The sequence below is a fragment of the Ammospiza nelsoni genome, chromosome 1 (assembly GCF_027579445.1).
Source record: "Ammospiza nelsoni isolate bAmmNel1 chromosome 1, bAmmNel1.pri, whole genome shotgun sequence".
NCBI classification, from domain to species: Eukaryota; Metazoa; Chordata; class Aves; order Passeriformes; family Passerellidae; genus Ammospiza; species Ammospiza nelsoni.
In genome coordinates, this window is record NC_080633.1 from 112,594,692 (window position 1) to 112,610,356 (window position 15,665).

At 39.4% G+C, this 15,665-nt stretch overlaps 1 long non-coding RNA gene across 1 annotated transcript in view; it reads left to right on the top strand.

Annotated features, from left to right (window-relative positions):
• Positions 1-15,665, top strand: part of LOC132078042 (uncharacterized) — a 60,992-nt gene that overhangs the window by 34,646 nt on the left and 10,681 nt on the right. The window contains exons 2-3 of the long non-coding RNA XR_009419224.1: positions 10,470-10,577; positions 14,270-14,482. This is a non-coding gene — a long non-coding RNA (uncharacterized LOC132078042). The remainder of the gene's footprint in view (positions 1-10,469; positions 10,578-14,269; positions 14,483-15,665) is intronic.

Below are 15,665 nucleotides of genomic sequence, written 5' to 3' on the forward strand. Positions count from 1 at the left end.
CTGCTCAGGGTCAGCTGCCTCAGGGCAGGAGGGTCTGGTGAACTATAACTTTACTAGAAAATGAGATGTTTGGATTAAAAATAGTGGATTGGCGGCGCTGCTGCATTATGAGGCTGGTCCCTGACTCTGAGCAATGCCCACCAGAACTGTCAGACATTTGCCAGAGATGGTCCAGAGGTCATCATGGTCCTGACTCCATTCCCAGTTGGCCAGCTGGGCACAGCCCCCCTCTCCTAGTGGGACAGGGGTGCTGTTCCCTGCCAGCTGGCCCCAGAGCCAGAGGCCAGCCCCAGGCATGCTTAATTACCAGTATGAGTAGCTGGGCTTTGCACCCCTGCAACTCAGAGAGAAGCCTTGGGTTTCCTCTGGGCCGTGGGGTATCTCTGTGACCCCAAGACATAATTACCATGCCAGCCTTGGTTATTCAGTTCAAAGTATTGGAAATAGCTGAGGGCTATGTTGCAAGAAATGTTTTTATAGCACAGATTGAATGTGTGTGCTGAATACACAGAGGTGTGCCAGGAGGACATGGGAAGTGTTTGAAGAGCAGTGTCTTCTAGGATAGTAGAAGATGGAGGGAGAATAATGTGATACTGTCTTAACCACAATGCCCTTTGGAAGCGGTCCCTGGGGGAACTAACCCATTACTTCCTCCAGCACATTCACTACCATGTGCTGACACCTTTGCTGCACCAGTCTGCTGCTCTCCCTGCTTTTCTGATGATGTTTCTGACCCCCCTGCCCTGCCTCTGCCACCCCTCCAGTGAGCCAGGCTGCAGCAGACACACAGACACACTCCAGACACTCAGGGCTCCCCTCAGCTCTCTGTTCTGCAAGCTCAGGCCAGGCCAGGCTTGCTGGGCAACACAAACCTGACACCAGGGTTATGTTCTCAGCACTCTGAGTAACAGCTGGGTTTGCTTCCAGCCCTGAGCTCCTTGCAGATGTGGGTGAATTGTGTGCTAGAATAAAGCTGGATAATTTAGCACTGATTTTTGAGTGTCTATGCTGTGTTTTTGTCATGGCAGTCTAAACAGACATGAGAAAAAATCACCAAGATTGCTTGGGCTTTTCTTCTGTCTCTAGAAAGCGCAGACTTGAAACAGCTCAAACCACTGGGACTGTTTATCTAGATTTGAGGTTTGGATACTGTAGGTCACTCATTTATACCCCCCCAAACTCCAAGAATACTCAATAATGTTGAATAGATTTTGGCCTGGTAGATTCCTTGTATATCCAAAAACAGGGAAGCCTGATGAAATGATTTCTGTGCCTGTCCTGGGTTTGTAACAAAAAGTTTTGACTTCAGGCCTTGGATTCTCTCTAGTATTTTGAAATCAGTATCTCCTTTTATTAACTTGAATGTTCTGAAGCTTACCTAATTAGCTATGACATAAGAATATTGTCACTTGGCCAGTTTTTCTCTAAGAGATAATATTTTATGAAGTTCTTCATATGCATTGCTGAATTGCTTCTTGTTTTTAACTGCTCTTGGAAATAATCATTTTATCAAACTCATCACAGAATTAAACTTGCAGATTCCCAGGCATGGGGCTCATCCAGCAAGCTTGTATCAAGATCATGTTCTTTTAACACCGAACATGTCTGTGATGGTGTCAGTGACAAAATTCCATTGATTTAAAGGAAAGTAGGATAGAGCCCAAAATGCTAATTCTGTTGACTTTCTTGTTGGACTTCAGTTTAACCCTACAGCACTGAAGACTGTTTCATTTCCTATGGCTCAACTTTATCTGTTCATCTCAATACCCCAAGTTTACATGACTCCCTTTTTCATCCCATCAACAAAGAATTATGCTGAATTACGTCTTTGTTACTAAAGGGGAATTGTGTGTTTGAGGTATATTTTTCACGAGGCATTTTGGCCAAGTGGATGAGGTATTAATATGAGAAACTATAAACAAATCTTGGTTTTCTAAACTGCAGATAGAGTGATTGGCTTAATTTGTTTCTATACACTGCCATCTTGAAAACTAAACTGAAGCATCCAAATTAAACAGGAGATGTAAATATTAGCCAGATGTTCCCTGGTGTCAGAACTCTTTTTTGTTTCTTTTTTTTTTTTTTCTGTTAAATGGGTATGCTTTTTTACATCTAACATAATGACCTATGTTTTAGATTTTGGTCCTGGCCTAATGGCTTTTTATCATATGATTATGATATCATCTAATCATGTAAGCGTCATGAGATGCTGTTCAGCTTTGCTGAAGCACATGAGTGTCAAACTGCTTAGTTTAGGCTGAACATTTGACTGTCTTAATGTGGGGAGTGAATGTGCTGTTAATTTAGGAAATGCCAGCTGAGGCTGAGAGTTTAGTGAGCCAAGCAAAACAGAGCAGTGACCACAGATTGAAACATTACAGAGTTCCTTAATGGTTCTGTCAAAAAGAAATATAACCTTTTTTTTTCCCTACAGAAGTTGCAATAGTCTTCTGGTGCAAGTAGCAACCAGTAGGGTTTTAGCATTGATAAACACGGATGGAAAAGACAGGCACTTGACTTAGCTTTTGGTTAATGCTTTTTCCTGAAGACATTTGTTTGAATTTGGTGGTAGTGAAGCTTTTGGTTCCGTTCCTCACATTTAATATTACAAGGCAAATGACTGTAGCTACTAGTAAATCAGGATTTAGCAGATACAAAAAGGAAAATTTTCAGTATAATTGAAATTGTAATGCTGACTTTATGAATTTAATGCAAATGAGGAAAGTAAAATGACAAGTCTTTACTGTTTTTCTTTTTCCTTGATAGTCTTGCTCAGAAATATGGTCTTTTTAAATTTCCTTTAGTGCAGGTCTAGATTTGTGAGTTACTGAGAAGCCTCAAGAGTCTTGAATCTTCTCCTAAGCACTGACAAAGCTCCATGAATTTGGCCATAGATCTTGGACAGTTTGGTGTTCTGCTGAGAGGGTTTTCTGCAACAATCCTTACTCTAAGACCCTTTTAGTGGTAGGTCTGAAAGAGCTCTTTTGCTTTAATGTTGTTGTTTTTTTTTTTACTGATCTCTTCAAAATTTGGTTGGGACAATAAATAGTTTTGAGGTGTCTTCTTTGCACCCCAAGGACTTTGCTGGGTGAAAGAGAGAAAGCTTAATAAATAGAACTACTATCATCATTCTTTATCTATCCACAGCTTTGTTAGAGAAAAGAGGCTTGCCTGTGAACTCTCCTCTGCAGAAATTCTCATCACTTAGGCCATTTAAAAATAGACTGGACAAAGCACTAGGGAGCACGCTGCAGAGGGCAAGCCTGCACTGTCAGCGAGAGGGACTAGATGACTTTCCCATATCTGTGCTATTTTATTGTAGTGAGGTAATATGTTACCACTGTGTCCTCTAAGGCAACAAAAAGGAATAAATTAATCTCAAATGCACATCTGCCCTGAGAATTCCACCACAGTCAAGCATCTGGAAATGACCAACTAAGAATATTGCTATTAGTGAATTGCGAGATATCCTTCACAGTAAGGAACATCGGTGCCTGAAAGCAAGGCTTTGAAGGTCCTTCCAGCTTATGGGAAAGCATTTTCCAAACCATCCTTGTGAAAATGATGTAAATGGTCTCTTTTCGCCTTCTCTGACAAAAGGTGTGAATTGCCTCCAGTGACACTGCCTCCATCCATCTTGCCGATATATGAAGTACGCAGCTGTGTGAAACAAAGGAGGTGGATGCCACATCCACTCCCGAAAGGTTCTCATTGCATTGCAGTATCAGGCTTTATTTTGGTTTATTCCTTTATTGCCTGGAGCATGTGAAAGAAATTAGGCTGCATTTCTTGTAGAGGAAAGTGGAAATGTATCTGTGGAAACAAGTGCACCAGAAGGAATGGATCAAAATCTAAAGAAACCTTTAATTTCAGTTACTAAAGGCACTTTATATTCTGTAAAGCATGTTTTATAGCACTTAAAATAAGCAGAGGGAGCCTTTAAAATCATTGTGTTTGTTTGGCCTCATACATTAGGCAAAAGGTCATCACTGGGTTTGAATTTTGAGAGGCTCCCCTATACAGCTGACTGAAAAGATGGGAATTCATAGTGGTAGATTAAACATTCTGAACAATCCCAAACATGCACACCACCACAGATTAATTAGCAAGATGTGCAGGTGCCACAGATGAGTAACTTGTTACACTTCTCACCACCTCCCTCTCTCCTTTCTCAGAATCTCTGTGTTTCATGTATAAAATGATGTTTTAAAAATCCCAGTAACTGAGCCCATCTCTATATGCCCAGCAAGATTTGTACTCCATTATCAGGTATTATTAATTTGTAGCTCCCAGTTCCTCAGTAGTCTTAAGGAAAAGCACTGCCACTCATTAGCAGATCAGAAATGTGTTCAATTAATATTTAATATCTTTTTATGCTGCCTACCTAATGTTTTCTGAGATAATATATTCCAAGTTCTACACCTGGAGTCCCCAAAACCCCAAAATATAGCCTCAAGTCAAACTGTTTTTGCCCTGATCTTGTTAAAAAATTACACTATGAAGAAAATACATAATTTCACCCTGCATATAGAGACAGAATATTTGTTTTCCATTTAATATTTCACAATGTCTGTTCAACATAATTATTGTCATTAAATACTTTGGTTTTTTAGTAATTTGAACTGTAGTGATAAGACAAGGAGTAATGGGTTCAAAGTGAAAGAGGGGCAATTTTTAGATTAGATACACAGAAGAAATTCTGTATTGTGAGAGTGGTGAGGCACTGGGACAGGTTGTCCAGAGAGGTTGTAGGCACCCCATTTCTGGCAGTGTTCAAGGACAAGTTGGATGGAGCTTTGAGCAACCTGGTGTAGTGGGAGAAGTCCCTGCCAGTGACAGAAGGGTTCAAAATAGATGATCTTTAGGACCCCTTCCAACACAAACCATTCTATGATTCTATAATTCTATAAAAATACTTCAATAAGCTCCTTGTGGTTAAAGGTGATGAGACTGTCTCTTTAACTGCCTCTCAAATCTACCATTATTTCTGCAATATTAATTTTTTAAATGATAGCACTTCTATTGTCCCAGGTTTGCAGTCACAGCAGCTGTATTATCAGTTTATTAGTCACAAAATACTGATATCTGCAAAGCCTGTGATAAATGAAACTCTCTTACAGTATCACTAGTTTTACATTGAAGCATTTACATATGAAAGATAAAAAACTGGGTAAAAAAACCCCCAAACAAACAAAAACCAACAACGAACCAACCAAACTCTCCTCCTCCCTCCAAAATACAAAAATCTACCCCCAAAATCCCAACAAACACCCAAATATATGAGGAATGAAGATCCTGCAAGAAGAATTGCATAGCTGCAAGATGGAGCTAAGACTGACCTTCATCACAATGACATAACACTTGTGCCTATCACCTTGTGTGACTTCACAACTGCCCAGAGTGGAAGATGTAAAACATTCTCCCCTGCATATCTCCCCAGAGTGCACTGCAGCTGAACTAAGTAATGTCTCAACTATTTTCTGAACCTACCCAAGATAGGAGTTGAAATCCATCCAGGTCCAAAAGGCTGCAACCACTTCAATCAACATTTTTGTGTTCCCCTGGCAGCACCTTTCCCATGGACTCAGGGCAGTTCTGGACATGAGTGCTGCAAAGCAGAAAAAGGCCATGGGAAGGTCTGCAAACTCTTGACTTACCTACATCTTCTATTTTTAACATACTGAACAAAGTGTGAATTACCTACAGGCCTTATTCTAGCTATAAATCTGCATTGCTGCCCAATGCTGCAGCCAGGGCTTGGGGATTTTATTTCAGAGGTTCCTAAGTATTTTGGGGGAAATATCCTGGAAAGACCTTTCAAAGAGGTACTCAACAGAAAAGACTGAAACATTGCTAAAAGAAGAGTTTTTCATGTTTACAAAAAAGACAGTTCAGGATTTAAAAGTGGAAGTTTGTAAGTGGTATTCCCAAGGGGATGAGTGATTTCTGTTTGTTGTATGATTGTTTTATACCATATTTACATTGGCTGGGAAGGAATTCCCATTTCCTTTTCTCCCTTGATGTATATCTTGGCCTCTACATTGTTTATTTATTTTCATTCCTTTGAAGCATTTAGTCACTGGCCATGGCTAGAGACAGGTGAATGGATGCACTAATAGCAGGGTCCAGATGCTTGCATGGCTTGTGGTCCTCACATAGTATCAAACCCATGTGCCATTTTGGCATCAAAATCCATTGTCCTCTTTCCCGAGGTTGCACTGGCAGAGATTTTTCAATGTTTATATTTTGCCCCCCTCTGCAGTGTATTTAACCCCACAAATCACCTGTTGTGACAAAGACTATGGATGGTGGCAATGCCTTTAGTTGACCTCTTCATTTTCTTGTCACATTAATCATCATGACTCTTAGTCTTTCTCTGTTGGCCCTAAGTTTACTGCAGAGTTATAAGGACTATTCAGAGTGGATCAAAATACAGAATGGCCCTTTGTTTGCCTGCAATTCCTGAAACCACATCATGTTTTGACACCACAAAATCTGTACAAGAAACCCCTATAATTACACAACATTACTCCTAGAATCTAATTCATGGTATCCTCATGGAAAGTATAAAACTGTTCTATTTTTAATAAAGGTGACTTAACTGTGTTTGAAAAACAAAAAAATCTCGGAAAATCTGGAACTAGTCAAGTAAGGCAGAATTAATGTATTTGTTATTAATACTGCTTTGGCTGTCTTACAAATATATAACACCACTTAACAAAGACAAGAGGACTTCAGTGTGACATGCAGAAAATGATGAAAACCAGAAAATATTTTGTCACATTTTGCAAGGTAAAATGTCATTTGACTCTTGTCTCTGCTGTACAATATTGACTGTGGGCTCCTAATGTGCTCTGGCTGGAGCTGCAATAAACTCTGCTCGTCTTTGTGACTGGAGGCTGCACAGTCCCCTTTAGAAACTGAGGGTAGAGTATTTGTAATTGTCTCACAGAAGGGGATACATGGGCTCAGAAAACTTACATTTACATTTGCCAAAGTCACAATGACTCCTGTAGCAAGGCTTCAAAGATGTTCTCGGAGCTTCCAGATGCTGTTTGACTACTGCAGACACAAAGCTACACTTCCTATGATTTAAGTCAATAATTACGTCAAGGATATGTTTATCAGCAAGAATTAGTCAAGGTTTTTGTGAATTTATGTCTCAGTAGATGCTAACTGACATTTAGAGACTTACTAGGGTAATTTGCCATTAGGATTTTACTGAAAAATACAACAAAGACTCTAAAAAGCATGTAAAAATAGGCACAAGTATGTACACTACAGTAAAAATTTCATGTTACAAGACAGAAGTGGACAGTTTTAATTTATGATAACTGAAGGAATCTGAGATTACTACTCACAGGATTTCCTTCTTTCATAAGATCACAGTAGTATAAATAGAGGTGACATTGCTTCACTGAAAACTATAAAGTGCAGGTCTGTCTTATTCAGTAGTTTGCAGATGGGAAAATGTAGGAGTTAAGGCAAGGAGCTGCAGACAAATCTTAATGTCTGCAAAAGGTTCCAGGCCTTAAAGTTTCGGAAGTCTATTTTTAAACTTGGTTTCTTTGAAAAACCGAGACCTGCGACTAATGCTTGTCGTTATGGTATAATGATCTATCTTCTTGCCAGATTATTTGGGGATTACATTTCACAGAGAAGCAGAGCTTTCTGCCAGAGATTGCTCTTCATGTTTGTATCTGTTTTCTCTCTTTCCTAGTAAAGTCTGTAGCCTTCCATAGTTCCTAGGGCATTAAAACCAACTGTGCAAATGTCTCCTCTTCCAGATTTCAGAATATCTGTCTCTGCCCAGGCTGACTGTTCTGCCAGACTGCTCAGGGAGCTTGGAGTGTCAGGAGCCAACATCCTTCTGATGCTGGCATTCAAGCAGCTCCTTGCTGGGCAGCTTGCTTAAGTCTGCCCAAATGGTCTGGGTATCAGCAAAGATCACTGAAAGACTGAGCTAATACAACCAACTTCAAGAGAAAACTATAGGAAAAAAAAGGAAAAATGCCCCCTGTTCAAGGGTACTTGACCAGATACCATTCCACGAACAATGCCACCACTAAAGACCTCTGAACCTTCACTGCCCTGATTTAATGATAAACTTCCAATTTCACCTAGTTCTAGATAGGGAGGAGGTATTAGTGCATTAGTATTCAATATGTTCTTATGCACAATTTTATGCTAAGCAATCAGAAGATTATGTGGCTTCTGAGACAGATGACAGCCCTCCAAACCCTCTGGAGTAGAGAGCCAAAGAGCTCTGTGAATGACAAAAGACCTCTGTGGGTAGCATATGATCCACATATTGTGTGTGTGATATGGCAAATGCATGAGCTGCCTACTGGCTATGAAAATACTTGGAAAATTTTTCACATATGGGGGCTTAAGCATATGATTGCACCATAACATGATAAGTTACACATGTCTGGGCTCCGAACAATTTTGATTGTGATACTCAGGTGCATATTAGCCCTGAGGTCTCAAATCCTTTCCATGAGGTGATGCATTCCTCCAATCCCAAAGAGCTCTCCACTGTGAATCAAATACCTCACAGTGATGAGGACTATTTTTCCATGGGTTTATTTATAGAAAGGAATTCTTGTATCACATGTTTTATCTATCTGTTATACAGTCTGACTGAGAATGATGCTTCATGTATAAGACAAGTAGATCCACCAGTAAATGCTTGTTATTCCCTTTCAGAAGAGATGTAGATAAATGTGCTTCATAACTGTGACTATAAACCACTTGAAAGTAGGATTTGAAACAGCCAAGAGGAGTAATGTAACAGAATATAAATGAGAGAAGAAGAGATTGGTGAAAAGCACAACCAATATGTCCATCCCATCTTGGCAGTTTTAGGGTCCCAAATACAAGTTTCTCTGGGTTTATTCTCTTCCTTGCTTGACACACAAAGGTTTGCAGCAGTAAAAGTAGAGCTAGGGAGAAAGAAACTGTATGTAGATAAGGAGAAGACTTCTGTATGATAGAAGCATTGCAGACTTGATCTACAGCTTATCTGCTGGGAAATAAAATGAACAGGAGGATGTATGCTAAATTTGAAACAGGGTTCAGACTCCTTCGAATTTAAAATAACTTTCCATATTAAATGTTCTGTTCAGACTTGGAGATTTCTTGGGATGGAAAGAACTAGATAAGCACTCTTGCTATTTTTTAAAATATTCTTACTGCACTGGTTTCTAAAACTCAAAAGGAAAACTGAAACTGTGTAAAATACCCATCAAAATACCTCAACAAGCTAAGTGAGGTGGATTTAGCAGTGGTATAAAGTGATCAAAAATAGCAATAAAAAAACTGCAGGGAAGAGAAAGTATTAGTTTTTCTTCGTTTTTCAAGACCTTGTTTTAACAATGTGCTTAATAGTCTGCCTACATTTAGGCACATAATTTAAGTAAATTGGGTCTAAATGAAATAGCTGGCAACAAGCAGCAAACTGTGTTTTCAGAAATACATCAACAGTTTTTTAAGATGGTTATTGTTAGTCACGGCAGAGTAGCTTACTGTACTTCTCAGTCTCCTCAGTTTATTCTGTATCATGATTTGATTCTGCAAAAGTCATTGGGCTCCTCTACCTGCTTGCCTAAAGAAGCAGTTCACATATATCTTCATGCTCCAAGTTTTGCTTTTGTTCAATGGAAGGCTGAAAACTCAAAATAACTACAATTTCACACAGTGTTAGTACAAAACTTTATGGCACTGGGACTAAATCTGCACTTCTGCAGTCAATTGTGGCCACATTAGGGCCATTATCAGCTCAGGCAGTTACTGAAAACACTAAAATAAAGTTTCACACTGCTTGCTCTGGTGATGTGTTTACCAGGCCATATTATCTCCTCCACATAAATCCAGATATTGGGGATGCTGTTACATGGTCGTAAAGAAGGAAAACCAGGAGAACAAGAACTACCTCCTTCCCCACTGTCCCGCCCTCCCCCTAGCTCTCCCCCTCTGATCTTTAGTGAGCTGCTTTTAGACAGGGGTGTAAAACCAAATTTAGTTCTTGGTTACGCTGGTGTGTATCTGATTAAACCCACTGCCATCATGAGAGATATTCTGGTTTTACACTGTTATAGGAGATAGTAAGTTTTGGCAACAACCTTTATGTAGCACAGTGTAAACAGCTTGCTTTCGTGCAAACAAATTACAAAATTGTGTACAGAGTAAGAGAATCCCTGCTTTTAAGCTGTCGTTCTCAGGAAGAAGAATTAAGTCATCCAGCTTGGATGTGTGTAATCCTCTTGAATTCTTCAAATTTACAACTTTCTATTGCTGTGTAAACTTGCCTTGTAGAGATGTATTTGTTTGCTTTTTGAGGATATAATTTTAAAAGATCATACCATATCTAGTCATCCTCACCATCTGATGCAATTTAAGGAAAAGAAAAAAGACCATTAAATATAGTTAACACAGCTTGGCTCTGTCTTCTTGTTGCTCCCCTACAGGCAATGGAAAAGGAGCCCAGAAAACAATTTGTTTATTATAAGCAGGTCAGTCCTCGGGGGGATTCATGGAATCACGCAGTGGGAGAGGACAATCATGGCACTGAAATGGTGGGTAATTTTATTTGTTCCACTTGATGGTCACAGTGGCATCATGCTGGCCAATTACTCTTGAGTCAGCAGGTTTCAGAGGTTAAGACCCCCTTGTGGGTTGCAGCACTGCAGGCAAAGTATTCAGGCCAGATTGAAACCGTTTCAACAGCAGAGACGCCAGCCGCCTTCTCCCTTGGAGTTCTCCTTTTTCAACTGTGTGCGAGACATACATGTGATAAAATAGGCATGTCTCTAGCATCGAGACAGCTTAATTATTGAGAGTGGAAAAAATGCCAACTTCAGATAAAGAAAGGAAGAAAATCAGCCAGGGAGACAGGCTATGCCGAGGAGGCATGAAGCGAACAAATATTGCAAACTTCGACACCAGGTTCCAAAGGAAAGATCATGTCTGGGAATAATCCTCATGCCAATAGTCTACTAGTGTTTCAAGGCTGCTGAACCTTTAACAATTTCATCACATTTTTCTCCAGTGGAAATGTTTCAAGCTACTTCTTCAGTAATCTGTAATTCTGAGGGGAAAAACAGCAGCAAAGCATTTGCTTTACCAGTAGAACCTGCCACAAGTGATTGGGCAGAGGCGGATATGAAAACCAAGAGAGCAGAAATAATGTGTGCGAGGGGATTGGGCAGGAGAGTTGTCCAGGACAGGCTGAAATTGTTCCATTAGGCTTAGATGAAATTCATTAAGTGACTCACATTTCATTTGGATTGGGGTATGGGAAGCAAGGATGTGGCATTTTATCCTCTTAATGATAATACTACTGTTATGATCTCAGAAACAGGGGAGGCTTCTCAGGCTTAAGCTCTGTTGTGTATGTGACATTTCAGGCTTAAAACATCTCAAGTGTATATTTCCTGTCAGAAATATTACACTGTGAGAGCTATTCAATTTCTGAAGGATTCACTGGAGAATTAAGACCCATGATTTAATGTTTTTTTGGCTAACATCATGCCAGTTTGCAGTTTCTGGAAAACATCTCAAGAATCTCAGAACCAAGACATAGATGTATTATTATGATTAATAGTGGTGCTAATTTATCCAGAGCCTACTCTTGAGAGACAGAAATGATCAGTGGGACTCTGATGTCTTGCTCCACAGAACTGGATCGATGACTTTTAAAGCCTAATATAAATGTCAGGCTATTTGAATTTGCAGAAAACATTGGCACGTAGTGGAATGAGACCGATTGTATATAATCAGGGTTTTATTTTTTAATAATTTTCTTATTAGGAGTAATTTTTCCTTCTTCAGCAATAGAAAGTTATGAGAAAACTTTGATTATGACAAATCTTGCAAATAACTTTTTCAGATTAAAGTATATTTTGATCTGTGAAATGCTGGTGCATTGCTTTTTTTCGGAAGTGGAAGATATTTCCCAGTGAAAGGAGGAATCCAAAGAAGTTTTTCTAATCCTCTTTATTCCTCTAGCACCACTTTATATGACACAAACACAGGAAAAGTCTCACAATGGAAAGTCCTCACACTATGACTGTAGAAAGCCATGTGTCTGGGCATCAAAAGTGAAGCAAATCTCAAACTCTTGTAAATCAGGTACTTTTTACACTGCAGTGATTTCAACAGTGGCAGAAAGTTAAACACATACTTGCTTAAGCTGCTTTCTAAGCTCTAGTGGCTCTGAGTGTTCAGTCATTGTTACAGATGTCTAATGAACAAAGGGCATGTGAGACTTCAGTAAAAAAAATTAAGATAATAACTTTAACATCTTAATAATGATCTATTTAGCAGCCCGGGAATCTTTCTATTTGAAAGTTCAGAATGTGAAACAGAACCCATGAAAAAGATCAGAACCAGTCTTTTCCAGTTGTGTTCTGCTGCTTGAGCTACACATCCACTTCTCCTGCCCAAACAGTTGTCAATTAACCCCTGCACAACACACGCAGAGTCCTTACAGTTCGGAGTTACAGTTCCTGATCTGAGCTGCATCTAAAGCACTACTCCATCTTCCAGATTTTGCTCCTGCCTATTTTACAACCTTGGATTCCAAAACAGGGAAGATGTTAGACAAAGAACAAATTGGCCTGAAGAAAGAGCTCTGGGACGAGGGAAACTAGATAGTTTCTCTTTCCACTGCCATTAATAAAATACTAAATAGGATATATACTTTTTATTCTTTACGCTAGTGGAACAAGTGATGTTCCTAAGAACAGTATAATTTCTTTGGTTTAATTGAATACACTGTTTTTTTAAATGTGCATGGTTAGAATATCATGTTTTAGAGGTGATTGTCAGTGATTGTATAGAGCTTGTTGTGCTTTGGATACCTGGGAAAAAATAAGGTATAATTAACTGTAAATACTCAAGTTCATTTTAATGGCCAACATTTTCCACTTTGGTTGAGGAAGCTCTGTTTATGAGACAAAAGACCTGAAGGAATAACTGATACATGCAGCAAATTTGTAAATCAATAAAAGAAGGAATGGGGATGTCTTGCTGCTCTACTGAAACAGGCTTAAATAGATTGTGTACCAAATTATAATAAAAGATGAGCAGTGAATTTGCCTAATTTACCCAAATCAGGATTAGAAACTTAATTAATCTCTTTTAATGGTTTTTACGATAAATAAATCTTAATCAGAAATAAAACATGAGAATATTTTTTTAATGACAGGAACCCATATTTCAACATCCATCTGGCTGTCTATTTCCAAAGCTTGTTTAGTAATCTTGCCTAATATTATGATTTTTTCTGGGACTTGAAGGATGGGATGACCAGAAATATGTCAATGAGCCATAGAAAGAAAAGTGCACTTGTTTGTGGGATTTCCAATCTTCTCATACATTTCTCCTGAAAGATTCTGTAAGATTTTATCATTTACATCACCAAAATAAAATAGCATCTGTTGTAATTAAATACAGTAAGAACATTCCAGGCAACCATGAAATAAATGTCTGTACAAAAGTAATTTTTAAAAAATTATATACTGTACAAATTATTGGGGTAAAATATGTCACACAGAAAAGATATTTCAGCCCTTAGGTGTATTCATGAATATGCAGAAACAACCTCAGATGTGGAGAGTCTCAGCAATTTGTTGTAAACATGTGTCCTTGTGTATGGATTTTCATGTATGTACAGGTATAGATTGATAAAGATCTACTGAACTAAATGCTTCAGGGGAAAACAATTCAGGACTTTAATACATTTCCCTTGGAAGACTTATTTCTGAGACTTGTTGAAGTCAGGTTGATAACATATGGAATAGCCCATCTCCTACACATCTCAGACAAACCTGCACCTAGACCCCTTTGTAAATGTCACTTACAAGGGACTTCACCACTATGACAACAAAAAGAATAAGAAATCTTGCCTTGCAAATTAAAACCTCCGTGAATAGCTGGCAAAGGAGAAAATACATGATTAGTCATTGCTGAAATGCCTCTTCATGTGAGGGGAAAGCACATGATTTCACATCTAGTCACACTGCTGCCGCACACACCCATCAACTCTGTTGTACCTCAATAGAGTGAAAACAAGGCTAGAATTTAGAAGGGTTCAGTAACTTGAATTAAGACCATAACTGAATTTGAACTTCCATGGCTAGAACAATAAACACATTTCATAAATCTGATCCAAAGGAATTTAATTTTTCTCTAGGGCTTTTTTGTTCGCATGAAAGTATAATGCCCCCCCCCAACTTTCCTTTTTATTACTTTTTTTTAACCATAGAATTGCAGACTTGGTGATGGAAGGCATATCATATCTGGAGATTGTTTCATTGAGGCCCTTGTTCAAGCATGGTCTCCTAGAGGTTTCCCAAGACTCTATCCAGGCAGAATTTTAATGTCTCCAAGGATGAACACTCCACAGCCTCTCTGAGCAACCTGTTCCAGTGCCAGTGTTGGATTCAAATTATATCTTTACAGCTGCCTGCAATAAAAGGTAAGGAGGTATAAGACAATATTTACAGGTGTCTAGAAAGAACTCATCCTCTTGCACCAATTCATGCCCTGCTGTGAGCATTTGTATCTGGTTAGTCCTGGGAACTTCCTGGATTAGACATCACCCATCTGGTCAAATCTGAATCAGTTTTTCCCCTTCAAGTGGTCCAACCACTTCTGCAAGTTTTCCAGGTGAAGAAAGAAAAAAAAAAGGAGGTTGGACTCTGACTCGTATGCTTCAAACCGGGCACAGTCCAGGGAGATGCATTTAAGCATGATAGGAGGGCTTGAATTTGAATTTACAGATTGACTTCCTTGATGGCAACTTCCAAATTTGCTTTCCAAGCTGGCATGCACAAGGCTAGGTTTTAGGCAGACCAGCATTTAAGTGTGGTTTTCTTCCTGAAAGCTTCTGAAAGCCTTTTAAAAATAGCAATAGAGAGGTGGAAAGGTTTTACTGTTAAGTCACTGCCTGCAATTCTCTTCAGGGTCTGCTCTCCTGTGAGTTTTCCACATAAAATTTGCAGAATGACAGCTACCTGTGGAATGGAGCAGCCTGAAGGACAGGCCACAGGGACAGATGTAGATCTCCTACTGTCCTTTCTCTGAAACATGGAACATGTTGCAAACCACACTGTTTCCACACTGCCTTTGGAAAACGCTTTCTTGACAGAAACATTTTTGACCTTTGGCCTATAGGAAGTTGATATAAAATAAAATTTGGAATACAACGGCTCCAACTAGACTCTGGAGCAAATTCCCATGTTACCGTGGTTGTTGTCCCCTACTGCAGGAGAGGAAATGCACCTTGTTTTATATGCCCAAGATTTCCTCTGTAGGAAAGTGAGATGGCTCACTAACATTTTGCCCTGACGCGCAGTGCGAGTGTAACCAGATGTGCACCTAGAGACTGGGACACTGGGGTACACAGGGAATGCATCCACCCTGTCCTGTGGCTAGAGCCTTGAGAATTGCCTTTCCTGTTAGCCATTACCCTCTGACCTTTCCAGCATTTTTCTGGCATGTTCTGCAGGCACTGCTTAGTGGGGAGCCAGAAAAGAGAAGACTGTGGCTATTCACTGGAACCTGGTGCTTTGAAAACTCCAGCATAAAACTAGCTCTGCACTTGGCAGCTGAATACTGATTGTGTGCCTTATGGGGTGAGAGGTTATAATTCACAGCTC